Source organism: Monodelphis domestica, chromosome 1 (genome assembly GCF_027887165.1).
Source record: "Monodelphis domestica isolate mMonDom1 chromosome 1, mMonDom1.pri, whole genome shotgun sequence".
NCBI classification, from domain to species: Eukaryota; Metazoa; Chordata; class Mammalia; order Didelphimorphia; family Didelphidae; genus Monodelphis; species Monodelphis domestica.
The window spans coordinates 718,493,540-718,506,960 of NC_077227.1; positions in this window are offsets into that span (position 1 = coordinate 718,493,540).

The following is a 13,421-nucleotide window of genomic DNA, read 5'->3' on the forward strand; positions in this document are numbered from 1 at the left end:
CCCAATCATATCCCCATTGGCCCATGTAATCAAGCAGTTGTCTTTCTTCTGCATTTCTGCTCCCACAGTTTTTTCTCTGGATGTGGATTAGCATTCTTTCTCATCAGTCTCTCAGAATTGTCCTAGAGCATTGCATTGCCTTCCTTAATTTTTAGGTGAGAAAACTGAACCCTAAAGAAGTCAAACAACTCTCACCCAAGACTTAACAATGGGGGTGATCATAGTGCAGATTCCTTTCAAGTGTGAATCAAACTAGATGGTCAATAAGGTCCCCTCCAACTTCCCTGAAGAATTACAGCAAGGATTTGAGGGAGACAGACAAGACTCAGAAATAAGAGAAGAAATAGGTGTGTGTGTGAAGCCAACTCAAGAGGAGATATACAAGAAGATGGAAATGTTCATCCAAGTTGAATGCTGCCGGAAGAGTCAGAGGGAATGACTAGTAGGAAAGGGTTGTGGGATTTAGGGTTGAATTTCAGTAAAATGAGCAGAGAAAGCCACATTTCAGGGAGTGAGGAGACAGTGTAGGTGGTCAGCAAATAGAGGCAGTGGTTGCAGTTCATTCATTAGAGAGTTTTGGCAAGGAAAGCAATCTGTAGCCTAGGCATCAGCCAGGAGAAGCCTCTCCTCCATTTGTCTCTCTATAATAAGGTATAAAGTTCCTAGAAAAGGTGTGGAATCCTCATTACCTCCCCAGTGAGCCTTTTAGTCTGGTACCAACTCCTAAGGGATAGTCTTTGCTCCTAAATCTTCAAAGGTTCATCCACTAGGACTCAGTAGGGGTGAGGAGATGCAAGATTAAGCAGATGGGAAACAGAGGACAGAAAAAGACTTGAATTTGGTTCCCTGGAGAAATCTTTGCATAATCAGGAGGTCCATCCAGGGAACTGTGAGGCCCCAGAGATGGAAGAGGATGGAGCAGGAAGATCCTGGGCTAAAACAAGAGATCGGGGACCTCAAGGGGGTAACATCAATGTTTGCATCTAGCCAAGATACTGGTTCAATCTAGGAATTTCAGGAGATGGAACAAAGGAGCCATGATATAGTCCTGCAAGCAAACCTCCTGGGTTGAAAGGAAAAGCTCTCTAATGGTCCCAAGTGTTTTCCCTTATCATCCAGGGGGTGTATTTACATTAGATTCTCCTCACCGGTATAGAGAATGAAGACCGTACTCTTTTTTCCTAAAGAGAATCTGGAAACCCAAGTCCTCTTAAAGCAAAAGAAAGATTTCTCCTCTCCAAAACTTTCTCCCCAGTTCCACCCTTCAGTCACACCGGCAACTTTTTCCCTCCCACCATCACCATTTTCTCCGTCAATAAGGAGTCTTATTCCAATGCTCCAGGATTGAAACCTGGGTTACACCCCTTCTGTGGGGAATCCCAAAATCAGGGTAGTACAAGAAGTCTAGAAAATGCATAGATCCCTCACCCAAAAAAAGAAGGGAACCTCCTAGGTCCCTGAAGGGGCCTCTCTAGTAGCTCCAAGTCCCACTATGGATACTTGGTCTAGAGAACTATTTGGGTCCCTTTGATGGGAGTCCCTTTGATGGGAGTCCCACTATGGATACTTAGTCTAGAGGACTATTTGGGTCCCAGAGGGAGAGGGTTCTCTCACTGGAGAGGGCAGCAGAGTTATCCCGACTCTACCTGTACTTAGGTATGAGTTCTTTAAGCTTTATGGTTTCATTGAATGAAATAAAGCCTAGCTTATATTTAATGGAATGATAGCTAGAAGCCTTTAATGGCAGCTGGAGTTCTAGGGCAAACTCTGATGATGGGGAAGGGTCTGGAAAGAGCATAAATCAAAGAATATGGTTAGTGAGAAACCTGTAAGATTGAACCTTAGTCCACGTAAACCTTGAGAGTTTTGGTTCTGAGCCACGGGTTACATACAACTATGACTGGGTATGTGGCTTCTAGATGGTGCAATGGTTAGAGTAATGAGGACCCAAGAGCCAATCTTGCCCCAGACACTTACTAGCTGTGTGACCCTGGGCATGGAAGAACTTCATTTCTTTCTGCCTCAGTTTCTTTATCTAGAAAATGGAGATAATAAGAGTATCTGCTTTCCAGGGTCATTGTGAGAATACATAGAATGAGATAACAAAAAGTATTTTCAAATCTTTAAGCCCTAGATAAATACTATCTATAATTTTTATTATATCTCATTGGATCCACACTATTTTCTTGTCTCTAATATGCAAACAAGGGAACAGCCTCAGAAGTATTAAGTCAACTACTAAAGGCTTCCCAGCTGGTGATGGGGTAGCTGGAACCTGAGGGAAGATCTGACTCCAAGTCCATAATTCCTTCCAATTGATCAGCAGAACAGAAAGAGTGAGGAGGGATACTGAGGCAGGAAAGACACAAGAGAGAATAGATGTAGAGAGAAAAGGATATTTCAAGGTGGAGAGGAAGAAAGAGAAGTCTAGGATCAAATATTGATTCTTCTGTTTAGCATTTAAAACCCTCTGCAACCTGGTTCCAACTAACCTTTGCAGCCTTATTATAAATTATTATTTTTATTATTATTATAACAATAATTAATCATATATAACATTGCATATAATTATATTATAGATTAGAATAAAATGATTAATGTTGTAATACATTGCTATATTAATTATATAATAATTATATATTAATATAACAATGTTATTTAATTAATTAATCAAATATAATCGATTACTATAATATTAATATTGGAATTGATATTATTCTATATTGCTCTTTTTCATTCATTCTCAAGCCTAGCAAAACTGACCTTCTCTCTGTTTTTTATTGGTGGCATACCACCTCCTGTCTCTTGACTCCTCTACTTTCTCACAGAAAGTAGGAGACCCTCCCTCCTCATCTCAGTCCCTTAGATAAACCCCAAGTTTTCCTCAGAAGTGGCAAAAACCACCTTTCTTGATTCCCAGCCCCTAACTACCCTCAAACATGAGCTTGTATTTTCTATATAGACACACATATAGATATTCCTCCATTCAGAATTAGATCCTCTCTCTCTCTCTCTCTCTCTCTCTCTCTCTCTCTCTCTCTCTCTCTCTCTCTCTCTCTCTCTCTCTCTCTCTCTCTCCCTCTCCCTCTCTCTCTTTCTTTCCCTCTCTCTCTCTTCCTCTCCCTCTCCCTTTCTCTCTCTCCCTCTCCCTCTTCCTTTCTCTCTCTCTCCCTCCCTCTCTTTCTCTATCTCTCTCCCTCTCTGTCTCTCCCTATATGTCTCTCTCCCTCTCTCTTTCTCCCTCCCTCTCCCTATTCCTTTCTCTCTCTCTCCCTCTCTGTCTCTCTCTCTTTCTTTTCTCTCTCTCCCTCTCTGTCTCTCTCTTTCTTTTCTCTCTCTCTCCCTCTCTTTCTTTCTCTCTCCCTCTCTGTCTCCCTCTCTCTCTTTCTCTTTCTCCCTCTCTGTCTCTGTCTCTCTCCTGTAAACCTTAAAATTTCTTAGACTTATGAATGTTGGAAATTAATTTCATACATTCATAAGTCTAAGAAATTTTAAGGTTTACACTCCCTCCCTCTCTTTCTCTTTCTCCCTCTCTGTCTCTTTCTCTCTTTCTCCCTCTCTGTCTCTATCTCTCTGACTCTCTGTCTCTGTCTGCTCTCTTTCTCTCTCAATAGAGCACAAGAATCTTGAACTCGGGGATGGGTTGATTTGTCTCTGTATCTTCAGTTTATGGCTCATAGTAGGTGCTTAACAAATATGCCAATGCCCGAGTTCCTTTGAGTTTCTCAACAAAATGAGAGAAAAGGCCACTTGTGGGTGATTGGGAGCTTGAGAAGAAAGGAGGTTTGGCAGGGCAGCTTTGGAGAGTTCAAGCAGAGATGAGTAAGGCTCACGGAGGTCAGAGAGCTCTTGGCCTGGACCTAGATGGCCAGCTCAGTCCTTGTTGAGCTGGGATTGAGGTTTGTGGCAAGCCCACTCCCTAGACATGGTGCTGGGCATCCCGGGGTGAGTCCAAACATCCTGTGTGAGGGGGCAGGGGAAGGGTGTGGGGACTGTGGGCAAGTGTGTTGATGTCTGTAGGTATCTCAGAGGAGGAAGTGGGGTAGAGTGGAAAGAGAATGGGATTTGTTATTTGTTATTTTTGTGTTTTTTGGTGGTTATTAGGGTTATAAAAACATTTGAATAAACAAGGATTAAAAAATAAAGACGTTCACAAAAACATAAGAAGTACGTTGATTTTGGATTCAGGTTAGAGTCCCAAGATCTGCTCCTGGGCGTCCTAGAGGAAGTCATTCAACTTTTTAATGCTGAAGCTTGTCATCTCTAAAACAGAGATAATTATATTTGCTTTAGGACTAAAAGCAAGAGGGGACTTTGGAGGAGCCACCCATTTTCACAAGGACCTGGACAGTTAGTACCTCTGTAGAATAATATACCAGCAGGCAAGACTTTTTTCCAACAATGCCACATCAAAAGAAAATGTTTGGACAGCTAGAAAGTACAGTGAATAGAGTGCCAGGCCTAGAGTTGGGAGGAACTGGGTTCAAATCCAGCCTCAAGACACTTACTAGCTGTGTGAACCTGGGCAAGTCACTAAACCCCCATTGCCTATCCCTTGCTGTTCTTCGGTAATAATCCTAGCTCACATCTATATAGGATGGCTAAGGTGCCCAGGAATTAGAGTGAGAGAAAGTAAGGAGAGAGAGAGTGAGAGGGACAGAAGGAGGGAAGGAAGAAAGGAAGGAAGGAGGGAGGAAGGGAAACAGGGAGAGAGAGGGAGGGAGAAAGAGAGAAAGAGAGAGACGGGGAGAAGGAGAGAAACAGAGAGAAAAGGAGGGAGGGAGGGAAGGAACTAGGTAGAATAACATTGTGGGTGGAATGCTGGATTTATTTTCCAAAAGACATGAGTTCAAATCTTGTCCCAGACACTTACTACCTGTATGACCCTAAAGAATGTCTCTATTCTCAATCTCACTTCCCTCATCTGTCAAATGGGAATCCCAATAGTATCTGCCTTCATGTTGGCTCTCCCTGTGATCTCTGCCTCCTTTCCTCAACGTTCTTAATCCTTCTTCTAAAAATATATTTGAGAACCCAGTGGAATAGAGCGTTGTCTACAGGAGGGGGGGTGGGAAGAGGAGAGGGAAAGAACATGAATCACGTAACCATGGAAATTTTTTCTTAATTAATCAATTAAATACAAATTTAAAATATATATATTTGAGAATTTTTCTAGGTGTCTACTTTCTAGAATGAATGTATGTTAAACCTTACATTTTTACCTAACTGTAAGCTGTTATCTTCCCTTCCCCCTCCAAGATCTTGCTCTTTCAGTTATGTATGCCAGGATAAAATAAAAGTATGCTCTCCATCCACCATATTTTATATGGTACAAAACACCGTATAGATGTGTTGTGTTGTTGTTTGATCACCTAAGTCATGTCTGACTCTTTGTGACCCCATTTGGGGTTTTCTTGGCAAAGATACTGGACTGATTCACCATTCCTTCTCCAGTTCATTTGACAGATGAGGAACTGAGACAAACAGAGTTAAATGACTTGCCCAGGATCACACAGTCAGTAAGTGTCTGAGGCCAGATTTGAATTCAAGAAGAGACTAATTCCTGGACCCCTTAATTGTACTATATAGATGTGAGCTAGGATTATTTTTTAAATCACTAACTCTATTTAATTGTTTGATTATCTTTCCGGCTTGCCATGAACCTGGTCCTTTCTTTATCACTTCCTATTAGTCAACAGTAAGGTATTTTATCTCCCCAGCATGGTATCATGAAATCTGTGTGACCTCAGGCAAGTCATTCACCTTTTCTAATCCTTATATTCATCCTTTAAAATGAGAGTGGAGAGAGGTTGGATGAGAGGACCCTTGAGATCCATTCTGGTTCTATGATTTCTAACATATGGTACCTTTCTGTCTATTCCCAGTTTCCCTCAATGCTAGTGCCTTTCCTTTATTTATTATCTCCAATTTATCCTTCCTCCCCCCTTATAACCCATATATTCTGTCCTAGGTAGTAATTCCAAGATAGAAAGGTAAGGGTTAGGTAAATGGGGTTAGGTGACTTGCCCAAGGTCACACGGCTAGGAAGTGTGGGAGGCCAGTTTTGAGCACAGGTTCCTTCCTACTCCAGGCTTGGCACTACATCTACTGCACTATCTAGCTGCCCCTATAATTTATCTTTGATATATCGTTTGTCCATAGTTGTCCGCATGTTGTTTTCCCCATTAGCTTGTGAGCTCCTTGAGGGTAAGAACTGTCTTTTCCCTTTATTTCTACCTCCAGCACTTAGCACAGTGCCTGGCACACAGAAGGAGCTTAATAAATGTTTACTGTATTCCAAATCTAGCATCCTATACATTATACTTTTTTATTGTGAAAGCATATAAGAAAGAAACTTCTTTTTTAGTTCAACTGAAAATCTTAATCACTATCTTTCTAGTCTAAAGTACTTCCCAGTCTTTCCCTTTTAGGAAAATTTTTCAAGGCTTAGACCAAAAGCTAAGGCTGAGGAAAATGGTTTAAGGTGAGAACCAAATTCAGAACCAGAAATACCTTTCATCTACTTAAGATCTGCTTCTCCTTCCTCTAATGACTCACCTAAGGGCGGGACCCTCTTTTTCCATTCTGGAGTTAAGATCACGAGAAAGATAGATCCTGGAGTGCTCTTCCATTTCCTTCTCCAGCTTATTTTACAGATAAGGAAACTAGATGAAGGAACTTGCCTGGGGTCAACATCGGAACCAAGGTCCTCCCAACTTCAGATCTATCTCTCTATCCACTCTACTACCTGGCTGCCCTGTTTAGATGCAATTACTTTAAGAGAACACTTTAAGTCAATGATCCAAGAAGCAATTAAGAAGTTTTAAATTAAGCAAACTATTGCTTTATTATTTGGGGAGAATGTTAATCCCAAACTGTATTTGTCAACCTTTTCCTTATTCAAAATTCACATAACTATTGACTTCAAATTGCTTTGTATTAAAGGGCAAGTCATTTAACTCTACTTGCCTCAGTTTCTTCATCTGTAAAATGTGCTAGAGAAGGAAATGGCAAACCATTCTACTGTCTTTGCCAAGAAAACACCAATAGGGGTCATGAAGAGTCAGGCATGACTGAAAAAAAAAAGATTAAACAATAACAAAAGAAATATCCAAAGGCTTGGGAACATGGGATGGGGATAACGACTTTAGTTTGGACATTTTTCTCTGGTTCAGGAAATGATTGAATTTATCATGCTAAATGCTTTAAGGCTATATTAACAAAACACATTTATTTCTGGCAGAAAAATTAAAACATAGAAGCCAGGATGAATTATTTTTTCTTTCACATTATGTATGTTATTTACTCAGCCTCTATGAATTATTCCTAATAGTAATTGCTAGCCCTTATATAGCACTTTGAAGTTTGCAAAATGCTGTACAAATATTATCTTACTTCATTCATATTGGGACAATAACCCTAGGAGATAGGTGATATTATCTTAATTTTGCAGATGAGGAAACTGAGGAGATTAATAGAACAGCTGAAAAAATTGGAAAGCAATCTGGCAGAATTTAAGCTTAACCTACCTAATAGTTTACATCCTATTTCACTGAAAATCAAACTCAATATATGACCTAAATATTAAAAGATCATACCATAAAAAACATTAGAAGAGAAACAGATCATATATTTTTTACAGGTACAGGTAGGAGATCAACATGAGGGATAGAAGCTGTTACAGAAGTTACTATCAATATATCAATAACATGAAATTGAAAAATTTCTGCATGAATGAAATTAATGTATCTCAGTTAAGGAAAAAAGGATTGAATGAGAACAAATCTTTGTATCAAATAAGAATTTGATACATCAGATATGTAATCAAAAGAATAGTAATAAAATGAACTAGATAAATGGTCAATGAAGAAGAAATTCTTTTTAAATTTAAATTTATTTTTGCATTTATTTATAATTTCTCCCTTCCAGATCATCCCCCACCCCATCCCCAAATGTTTAAACCACAAACTAAAAGAAAAGAAAATTTTCACCATAAACCTGCAATCCAACAAAACCACTCTCCACAGTGGTGTTTTTTAAAAAAATAAAGAGAAGGAAGGGGAAGGAATGTACAGTAGTTATGCCTAAAAATGAAACTATATGTTCCCCTCTCTCCCCACTCTTCCTGCACTCTCCAAAGGGGAGCCAGGGAGGGAAGGTATCAACCATTGGGGACTTTTGGCTTTTTTAAAACCCTTTAAACCTTTAAAACTAAGTATTGGTTCTAAGGCAAAAGAGCAGTGTGAGTTGGGTGTTTGGGGTTAAGTGATTTGCCCAAGGTCAAACAGCTAGGAAGTGTTGGAGGCCAAATTTGAACCCAGGACTTCTGACTCCAGGCCTCTCTCTCTATCCACTGAGCCACTTTGCTGCCTTTAGAACTCTACTCTAAAGAAGTGAAGTTAACTAGAGATGAAGAGATGGCTGGTAAGGGAGCCCTCTTTAAATGGTAGCTTTGAGAGTTCTTTGCTCTATCCTCCAGCCCTCCAGGCAGAAGGGCAGAATATATGAGTACCCAAGTCTGATCAAGGATAACCAATTAGTTTCTAATTTTGGGCTATTATGAAAAGAGCTGCTATAAATAGAGTTCCTTCTCTCTCTTTGATCTCTTTGAGAGATAAGCATAATGGTGTTATAGCTGGGCCAAAGAGAAGATACAGTTTTGCAACTTTGGGGACTTGGGTCCAAAGGGCTACAAAGAGTTCTTTTTTTTAACTTATCCTTATTTTTAAATTTCATGTAAAATTAATTTCTGACAACTATGTTCTGACATTTTGGGATTCAGATTCTCTCCCTCCTCCACCAAATCAGTAAATAGTCTGATAAAGGTTATACCAGTGCTTTCATTACAATGCAATTTACACATTCCCAAATACTTCTTAAAATCAGAATTGCCAGCTATTCACAATCAAATGAGAGAATGTACTAAATCACTAATAATAAGAGAAATACAAAGCAAAGCAAACCAAACAAATTGGGAAAGATGACAAAAGATGGGGATAGTTCAGGCTGGTGAGGTTTGGGGTGGTATAGTAATAATGATGATGATGATGATGATGATGATGATGATGATAGTAATAATGATGATGATGATGATGATGACTTTCTAAAAGCTCTTCTTCTCTCCTTCTTCCTCATCCTAAATCTCCCAGATACCATCTGCCCCTATCTCTTTCTTCACCCTTACCTCACATGATAAGGCAATCTTTCTCCTTGCTAAGTCCTCTACATATGCAAGTGATCTCATTCCACCCCATCTCCTTCAGCAGATTGCCCCCTTTCATTCTGACTCTCTCCCTTCTTTTTTTTTTCATTATCTCCTTGTCTACTGGTTGCTTCCCTCTATGTACAAATATGCTTCTATCTTCCCCGTCCTCAAACAACCTGAACATGATCCATCCATCCCTTCCAGCTACCATCTCATATCCTACCCCACAGGCTCCCCAGTGCTGCCAGGATAAATATAAAATATTCTGTTGGGCATTCAAGACCCTTTACTTCCTGGCCTCTTCCTACCTTTTCAGTTTTCTTCCACCTTATAGCCTGCCTCTCAGGCTCATGCACTCTGTAGTCTATTGACAGTAGTCTATTATTCCTCCCTCAAAAAAGACATTCCATCTTCCCCTTACTCTGGGAATTTTCTCTGGCTTTTTCTCAAATGTTCTTCCTCTTCATTTGTACCTCCTGGCCTCTCTGACTTCCTGCAAACTCCAGTGAAAATGCCACTTTCTACAATTCCTCAATTCAAAACAAAACAAAACAAAATCCTCTTATCTTCCCTATTAAAATCAATACAAAGTTGGTTCCTAGGTAGTAAGGGCTAGGCAATGGGGGTCAAGTGACTTGCCCAGAGTCAACAACTAGAAAGTGTCTGAGATCAGACTTGAACCCAGGACTTCCCATCTCCAGGCCTGGCTCTCTCTCCACTGAGACACCTAGTTGCCCCAATATCTCCTCCCCCTTAATTTCCCAACCCCCTTTAATTCTAGTGCCTTCCTTTTATGATTAGCTCCAATTTATCTTTTTTTTTTTCCTTAAAACCCTTACCTTCCGTCTTGGAGTCAATACTGTGTATTGGCTCCAAGGCAGAAGAGTGGCAAGGGCTAGGCAATGGGGGTCAAGTGACTTGCCCAGGGTCACACAGCTGGGAAGTGTCTGATTTGAACGTAGGACCTCCCGTCTCCAGGACTGGTTCTCAATCCACTGTGCTACCCAGCTGCCCCCTGCTCCAATTTATCTTATGTTTAGTTTCTTTGTACATCATTTTGTGCACGTTGTCTCCCCCACAAGATGGTGAGTGGCTTGGGAGTCTTTTGACTTGGATGGCATCAACAGAGAACAAGGTCATTGAGACTGTGCTGTTAAAGGATCATCTGAAGAAACTGGGGGTGTTTGCCAGGAGAAGAGAAGATTGAAGGGATATCATGATGACAGTCTTCAAATATTTCCCTAGTTGTCTCCTGAGAAAAGCAGTGAGCTTCTTGGAAGAGGCGGCAGAAGGCTACATTTGCTCTCTTAGAGGGGGATCTCCGGAAACTTCTTTTCCTGCAAGAATCACATCAGGTGTGAAACTCACACCTCCCCAGGACCCTGCCTTGGGGCCCTCCTCTCAGGGGCCATTTCCTACCTCTGGCTGCAGGACTTCGTTAAGTTCTCACTCCGGGGACCCTCTCCTCCTTTCCCCTCTTTTCTAGCTTCTTTTTTTTATATTTACATATTTTTATATTTTCTTCCACAGTTAAATTGGGAGCTCCTTGAGGGCATTGGTTGTCTTCTGCCTTTCTTTCTACCCCCAGTGTTTGGCACCTAGTAACCCTTCATAAATGTTTTATTGGCTGCCAACTACGAGCCTGTGAAATAGGATGAAAGAATTAACTTGTTCTACTTGGAGCCGGAGGTCCCAGCTATGAGTGATGGCTGTTGTTGTGAAGAGGCAATGGTAGGTTTGCATGAGGAAAAATGACTCCCAAGGGGAGTGGGGCTGCCCATAGAGTTGCCCTCCTTGGAGATCATTAAACAAAACTGGAATGACTGTTTGTCAGCTAGCTTGTAGATGGGGTTTCCAGCCAGGATCTGAAGTCCCTTCCAGCTCTCAGCCTCTGCACTTCTTGGGCTCCAAAAGATTGCAGGAGAGCTTGCTTGGGCCAGTCTACTACCGACAAGGCTGTTCCCTGGGACCCAGAGGAGAAGTCACCTCCTGATGGCCTCCCCTGCCTTGCCACCTAAGCCCCATCCCCTACTCCATCACCAGAGCCCCTTCTCTGAAGGCTTCAATGTTAGCACCTTAGGCAGAGATTTCCCAGGAAGGGGTGGGAATCTACAATAACAAGACACTTTTGCCTCCAAGCATCACTAGTCAGACAGGAAGCGAGAGTGGATAACCACAGGAAAGTGCTGAAGGTAAGGACCACCTTTGCCATCAGTCATATTGGCAGGATGCTTCCGATGAGTTCTCAGAAAGACCTTTCATAACTCTGAAGGTGAGGACTGTGTTTCTCCTGGGCTTTGCTGCACACCCTGACCCCCGTAGCACCAGCCATGGTTTTGGGGGTTCCAAGATAGACTGACAATAGAAATGGTAATAGTGGAAAAATGAAGACCAAAAACGGGTCTGAAGGAGGATACTCATCATGGGGTTTGGCAGGGTTATTCTAGATGTCAGAGAAAGAAATATTAACAATATACTCTGCATTTTAGGCAAACGTCTATCAGGAACAATTTTATCCAATTTAACCTTAACCTAATATCCAAATAATTTTTTTTTTTTAGGGCAACTAGGCGGCACAGGAGGTAGAGTGCTCTGGTCTCAGACACTTATTGGCTTGGTAATCTTGGACAAATCGCTTCACCCTGTTTGCCTCAATTTCCTCATCTGTAAAATGCATTGAAGAAGGAAATGTCGAACCATTCTAGTATCTTTGCCAAGAAAACTCCAAATGGAGTCATGAAGAGTCAAAAACAACTGAACAAAATTCATTTCTTAGAAAGAGATCTAAAATGGCAGCATTTCCTCTTGCCCTCTAGCATGTCACTGTCCCAACATCATTTTAGGTAACATTTACAGAACTCTCTAAGAGGATAACCACAAGAGGAAAAAATAAGCATTTGGAGTAAACATTTCACTAGCTGAATAAACTTGACACCATTCCGTTCCTTTGGACCACTCCTTTTTTTTTTTTTAAACCCTTACCTTCTGTCTTGGAGTCAATACTGTGTATTGGTCCCAAGGCAGAAGAACAGTAAGGGCTAGGCAATGGGGGTTAAGTTACTTGCCCAGGGTCACACAGCTGGGAAGTGTCTGAGGCCAGATTTGAACCCAGAACCTCCTGCTCTCTAGGCCTGACTCTCAATCCACTGAGCTACCCAGCTGCCCCCCTTTACATTCTTAAGATTATTGAGGGCCACCTTTCCCCACAACTTGCAAAAACTTTTGTTTATAGGGGTTATATTTAAGAATATTTATCATATTAAATATTAAAATATCTTGGTATTATGACAGTAATTGCTGGCTACCCTCATTTGGACTTCTTTGGACATCTCCATCTTGCTCTCAGGAACCTCATCATTGGGAAATCTTAGCATCCCATCCTCATCAGTATCCTTTATTCCTCTAAGTAGAGGGTAGAGCCATGAGCCCTAAAACCTCTATTTAAGTTGGGGGCCCATGACAGTGATCTCATTTCTGACCTAGTTGTATTCATTTCAACTTCTTTGGACATCTCCATCTTCTCCCTTCTTAAGATGAAGCCATGCCTTGGGTTTATTCAGAGATAGATCATATCTCTGCTGTCTCTTTAGTTAAGCTCTGAGAAGGTACATAGTAGGTACCCTGGTGTAGAATGTCTAAACTAGGTTGAGTTTAACCAACAAGCCTCATACCTGTTGATGAGTTGGGAGTAGGGTCTGCCCCAGGCACATGAAGACTCCCTCAGCAGAATGGGTAGATGAGAACAGTTTGTTCCAATGGTCATGAACAAGGCTGAAGCAGGCTCTGTGGAATGTGTATGTGTAGAGTGTGATGTGGAGATACCAAAGAAGCCAAGGTTATTCATTGCATCCTGAGCCATCGCCAGTCATTCTGACTTTTGTCGTGCCACTGGACTTCAATGACTATGAATGAGAAAGTGGGCTAATGATGAAGGACAACAATCAACCAAACAACCCCAACATTGACCAAATGTCCTGGGATGTTCTAAGTATACATTGTCCATCTTTCTCTACAAGTCACATGTTCTGATTTTCTCAAAGCTCCTGGCCTTCAAATTATGCTGTCTTCTTTCCATGGAAGCCAAGAGCACAGGGCCATGAAGTGGAGAAAGAAACTTGACCTTTTCTTTCCTCATACTGTGAGATTTGTGGACTGTGCAGGTTCTGGGGAAAACGGTTGACTCTAGAGATCTCAAGTTTTTCTTCTGGGTTTTAGA